Raw genomic sequence first — 6,010 nt, 5'->3', positions numbered from 1 at the left:
AGGTTTACTGCCGCTAGAAGCATAATTGTCCCATGTGTATAGGGATTCCCATAGCACATGGGACAGTAATGCTTCTAGCGGCAGTTTATTTATCATTGATTGAATCGTGACTTATTTTGATTTTTTTCCTTAAGAACAGTTTTCGCACGTTGGTGCACTGATGTGGCGATGTAGAGGGTAAGATTTCTGGTCTCATAAACTATTCATCGTGTGATCTAGCCCCACTCAGGAAAGATTTTCAGTGTCAGTTGCATCAGCCCGGTATCACAGACAAATAGGTCGTAACACGAGATGAATTTTCCTCACTCGTAGGAAAAACGGTCGATTTAATTACAAAAATGCGCCATATCAGCAAGCGTGGCGTTAGTGAAAAGATTTTGACACAGAGCTAAATGCGTTACTTAGTTTCTGCACCCACCCGAAAACGTTACCGTCTTTTTAATTTCATGCAAACCAAAACAAATAAAATGGGCTGGAAATGTGAAACTCATTCTTGTTGAAGTGCCCAAGGCGGGAGAAGTTTACAACCACTTCTTAAGTTACAACACGATGCCGATCTGTGAGTAAGCACATAATAGGATGTTAGTACATACTTTGATTGATTCGGTGTATCGAATCTAACTAGATGTATGCAATGGATTAGAACTTGTTGGTCCCCGGAACTGCTGGAGAAATTGGCGGGGTGCAGGTGCTACGAAAACTAGAGATATGCTCAGACCATTTTCAATCAGGCTTGTGTTTAGTGACCAGTTTCAACCCAACAGGAGCTAAAACATTAAGTCGTGGAATTATGAATGATAGTAACTGTATATTTAGGTTTCGCATGGTGTAGATCTGTATGATTCCAGCACATCGAGCATACTTTGCATTCAAGATAGAAGCAAATTTTACGTTGGTTTTTGTTAATGTAGTGTCATGGAATCGTATATGCTTTATCATCGCGGCGATTTTGTACTTACAAGAAGTAAAAGTAAACGCCAGCCTGGAAAATGAAGAAATCCCAGTAAAGTTCAGCCGGAATTGAACTGGAAATCTGGCTGGTTCCAGTTCGTACACGGGATCCAGTGGCACAACCGATTCTAACTACAATCGGTTGTGTCACTGGAGCAGGAATACGAACTGGAACCAGCCAGAATCCCGGTTCATTTCCGGCTGAGCTTAAATGGGATGTCTTGAAAGGTGTCCTTACACGATTATTAAAAGTGACATTTCTGCGCAGTAATGCTATTAATAACGCATCGTGTTAGGGTACCTGATATATGCGGGATTCTAAAAGAGCGACGGTAAAGAAGACTAAATAGAAACAAAAAACAATGAAACGACAACAAGGATTAATTTCCTCAAACAAAACAAAAACTGTTTCACCGTTGCTTAATTTCCCAAATATAGAACAATAAATAATAATTCATTCTTCAAATTTGTCCATTGCAATCATTATTTCATGCGAAGTCGTAGTATGTAACCTCGACAATTTTTCTATTTCGTTCTTCAAATTTAACAACTAAAAATAGTTCCACCTTTCATTTATTATCTTGCATTTCGCAAGCAGGGTGGGCACTATTAGAGCTTCAGTTTAAAAAAAAATGATGTGGTTGCGAGAATTACATTTTGTGCAATGTGTTCAACAGATGTCGCTAGTACATTGTGGGCAATGATTTTTTTAGAATTTTCTTCAAACTGTAACGTCTGCTTGTATGTGCCTGATACAATAGAAACCAAAAATTTGGGAAAGGAATTGTACTGCCAAGAATTTTTTTTAGTTACATAGGTGTCAATATTCGTCACGCCGACACACGCCGGCGCGCCGCCGCCGATAGGGTCCAACGGCGTGACGCCGCCAACGCCGCCGCCGCCGGCCAAATATGTCGCTTACGCCGCCGCCGATTAAAAATGCATCGGCGCACACCTCTACAAATTATACGAAATTTCACAAAATTTCACAAATTTTTACCAATTTCACGAAATTTTACAAACTTTTCGGAATTTTCGCAGATTTCACAAAATTTTACAAAAATTAACGAAACTTTACTAGTTTTACAAAATTCTACGAAATTTTACGAAATTTCACGAAATTCTAAGAAATTTTACGAAATTTTGCCAAATTTTACGAAATATTTCCAAATTTCACGAAATTTTACGAAATTTTACAACATTTTTCGAAATTTTGCAAAAATTTGCGAAATTTCACAAATTTTATAAAATTTTACAAACTTTACGAAATTTTCGCAAATTTCACCAAATTTTACGAAAATTAACGAAATGTTACACATTTTACTAATTTTTACAAATATTACGAAATTTTACGATACTTTTGGACGCTTCCATGTGGGTTTGTCCGTTGACAGACTCAGATGTAACGATGGTATATAATTAATATTTTGCCACATCCACAGATCGCTAGCCAAACAAGATTTTCTGGTTGGGTGGCTAAGGTCCGGTGCCTTCCAAACTTTGTATAGAGGGTGTACTGCCGTGATACGCATAACAGTCCCACCTGCATAGGAAATCCATAGCAAATGGGACTGTTATGCGGGTCATGGCAGTGTACTAAACGTTTAATTGCTGTAGTTGAAAATAAATTGAAACTTGAACCGAAATATTGGGTTGACGTTTGTATTGGTTCAATAGTCATGCAGTGCCTCGTTTCCTGCTGCTCTGATGCTTTTTAAACATCTTGATAACCTGGGATACAGTGCAAATGTGCGATTCCGAGTTGCTACTGATCTATTGTTACCCACACATTAAAAATGAATAAACTTTTCTTTGAAATATAGTCTACAGAAGGATTTTATGTTCACCCTAAGTGCGGGGCCCTTGGCCCTGGCCCAGTGTGCCCGTGCGTAAAAACGGCTATAATGCTAAATTGTAAACATTATTATTAGCATTGTCTGTCCATCTGAACAGAAACATGTCGAAGTTTCTCCGCTGTTGCAAGTTACCTCGTTTGACAGCAATGCTAATTAGGCTAATTAAGGTTGGACAGAGAATGCGCAAAATTCGCAAACGAAAAAAGCAGTCTTTTTCCACACCGTATGTCAGATTCATAAAAATCAATCAGCGTATGTAGAATGTTGTTACAGTACTGCTGATTGATTTTTAAAGATCTGACATACGGTGTGGAAAAAAACTGCTTTTTACGCTCGCGAATTTTACCCTTTCTCTGTCCAACCTTAAGTATGACATTTTTTGTTGATCAAGTTTGTGGCTGGTGAGCCATTGCGTATCCAAGATGTACTGAGAATGTAATAGTATTTCCCCAATTTTATAGAACATGGAATCATAGTTTGGTGAAATGAGAAATGCACATTTGTACCACTAGTTGGATTAAAAAAGGTTTTTTTTATTAAAACATCTACACATGTCTATGCCGCCAGATTTGAAAGAAGAGCACAACACGTTCTTTTTTCCATTTTCCATATGTTCCTCTCATCGGCTATGCCTTCCGTTGCGGATAGCACCGACCGGTAAATTGCCTCTTTCACTCTCTCTCTCACCTCTCGTTTTGATAATAGTTGCACCACAGACAACTGGTTGTACTACATAAATATTTGACCTTGTCTGTTTTATTCGATATCATTTGATTTTTCAAATAGATTTCTTTTTGCAATCGATCAAATTATTGCAAGTTTGATTAATATTATTTGTCTGTAATCAACAGCAATAAATTTAGTCGTAAAGGGTACAGTCGGTCACTCTCAGTTTGCTCTGCTTTTGGGAGCGCGATAACGGTTAGGGAAAAAGGTCGATTGTGTTGGTGAGAGCAGACGGTATAAAAGATCATGGATAAAAATCGCTCTTTCTCACTTCCTGTCAAAGTATCAGCTGCAGTGTAACGTCGCAATTGTTTTTGTCCTGGAACCGGGGTGAAGATTCTGATTTGCGCTTCATTTTAAAATGGAGTTATTTTCTGTGAACTGTAAGTGTTTAGTGATTCTGTTGTTAAAACGTTAGTTATAACAAGCTAAATAAGTGCAAGGCTCTACTCAAGAGGGACCCTTACATGATTCAATACCATTTTCAATGCTGCAAGTATTGGCATGGTATAATGAAAAAAATAATCGATCCTATCTATAGTGCGGGCAATAATCGTTCAATATATTGGCTTATTGACGGGTTGATGGAATTTTCATCAATCATGGAACCAACTCGTCGATCTAATTTTTTCCACCACAAATGGTTTGTCAATATCCACTTGTAATATTTTCACTATAGTTGCAACGCAGGTTTAATTGCAGCTAGATTCAGTAACCGTTGTTCGCGCGAATTTTGATATCATGGCAGCAAAAATGGATGGTTAACATCAGATAAGTTCGAACGTATTTTCCTTATGTACAGCCATCGGCTTGTGTGTGAATATGACGCTATCTAAACCTAGAAAATATTTTTAGTACTAAATAATTCATAAGTTATTTCAGTTTTTTGTGCAATGCTTCCATATATAATATCGATTTCAATTCCTACTGTTTTCATTTCAGCATTCTGGTACACTGTACCCATGCAGCAGCTGGTCGAGGACGAACTTGAGCTTCATTTCGCCGGTCCCCCTGGTAGCCATGTGCCGGCGCTATAAGCCTAGCGTTTCTGGTAACAAATTTAATAGAAATTACAGTGGTTGGTATCTTTGCCGAAGAGATGTGTGAATAATAACGTTCCGGCACGGTCAGAAACACTAGCAAAGTTCCTCTACTAATCGGTTGACGGAGACTACTGGAGAAGACAACCAATGTTTCGTTGGTGGCTTCCGGAGGCCAACACTTCTTCCTGCTGCGGTGGCTATTGCCTCCCATGGGAAGTAGTTTATATGTAAGGATAATGGATAGGGAGCATTTTGTGTGTGTGACAATAAAACAAATTAAAAGTGTATTTTTGTTTTTCTAATTATTCGAAATGCGTTGTCTACTTGTCCCTTTGATTGTTAATCTGTATTTATTTCGATGTTTGAATTTGCAGTGTTGACTTCGTTCGAATGATTCTGTAGTTCATCGAATTTTCGACCATCGAGTAGATGTACAGTCATATTCTGCTGCACGGCGTAAAAATCTGTTCGAACGAACGAATAAGTCATTCTAAATAACGACAGCAAAATGGGAAATGGATTCGATCGAACCAAGTTCGTACGAAAAATGATTCCATCGTATCGCGGAATAAGGCCAGTAATAACTTTCAGTTCCAATATGCCATCCAATAAAATATAATTTTAATATTTTTGTTGGAGACGAACCACTGCGACCAGTATTTAGATCTATTGTGGTAATTTTAATGTTTACTGCAAACATCCTAATTCTGAGTTAGGACGGATTGGACAGTGTTATGTCTAAACTTTATGAAAACTGCATATCTGAACGGATTCATTTGTTAGGCACTCATTCCATGTTATGCAGAATATCACACTATTTAGTTAATACCTCGACAGTGATTAGATTGCGCTATGAAGTATTATAATAAAAAATATGGCCCAAAAATGTTAAATTCTTGCGTGCGAGCGAAGCGAAAATTTAAGTACAATACATTAAGGGGAACATGGGTAGACTTGACCAAGCGCAGAATTCTATTATTGGCTATGACGTGTTCTATTAAGTTCATAAAAATTTTCCAAAAATATTTCTATACTTGTTTCGGTCCCTTAAGGTAATTTTAAAAGTTTGGAAAAAATTCCTTTCCTTATAGAAAATTTTTCGTAATTAATGAATTTGTGTTAAATGATGTAATTTATTATTAAACTTTGTTTGGATATATCTGCTTGACTAACAATTACTTTTAAAATACTCATACATTATTTTATTCTATATAAACTAGTGAAATGATTTAACATAAACCGAAACATTGACAATAATTTCTGAAAAGGTCGTTATAAAACAAAAGAAAATTTTTGTTATGAGAATTTTGATTTAAAATAGCGATAAGGAACATATTCAAAAAGATAATTGTATTTTTGACTGCAAATAGTATCAATTATAAAAATATTTCAAATATTTTTTTTAGGAAAACTTTTTTATTGAAAGCTTCTCCA

At 36.7% G+C, this 6,010-nt stretch overlaps 1 long non-coding RNA gene across 1 annotated transcript; it reads left to right on the top strand.

The window, feature by feature from the left end:
- Nucleotides 1-3,532: 3,532 nt before the first annotated feature.
- LOC131690485 (uncharacterized) lies at nt 3,533-4,863 on the top strand. Its single transcript, XR_009305587.1, has 2 exons — nt 3,533-3,916; nt 4,476-4,863. It is a non-coding gene; the product is annotated as an uncharacterized LOC131690485 (long non-coding RNA).
- The last annotated feature ends 1,147 nt before the right edge of the window (nt 4,864-6,010 follow it).

This window comes from Topomyia yanbarensis, chromosome 3 (assembly GCF_030247195.1).
Source record: "Topomyia yanbarensis strain Yona2022 chromosome 3, ASM3024719v1, whole genome shotgun sequence".
In the NCBI taxonomy this organism is placed as follows: domain Eukaryota; kingdom Metazoa; phylum Arthropoda; class Insecta; order Diptera; family Culicidae; genus Topomyia; species Topomyia yanbarensis.
Note: the sequence above shows the minus strand (reverse complement) of the source record. Positions and strands in the feature narration are given on the sequence as shown.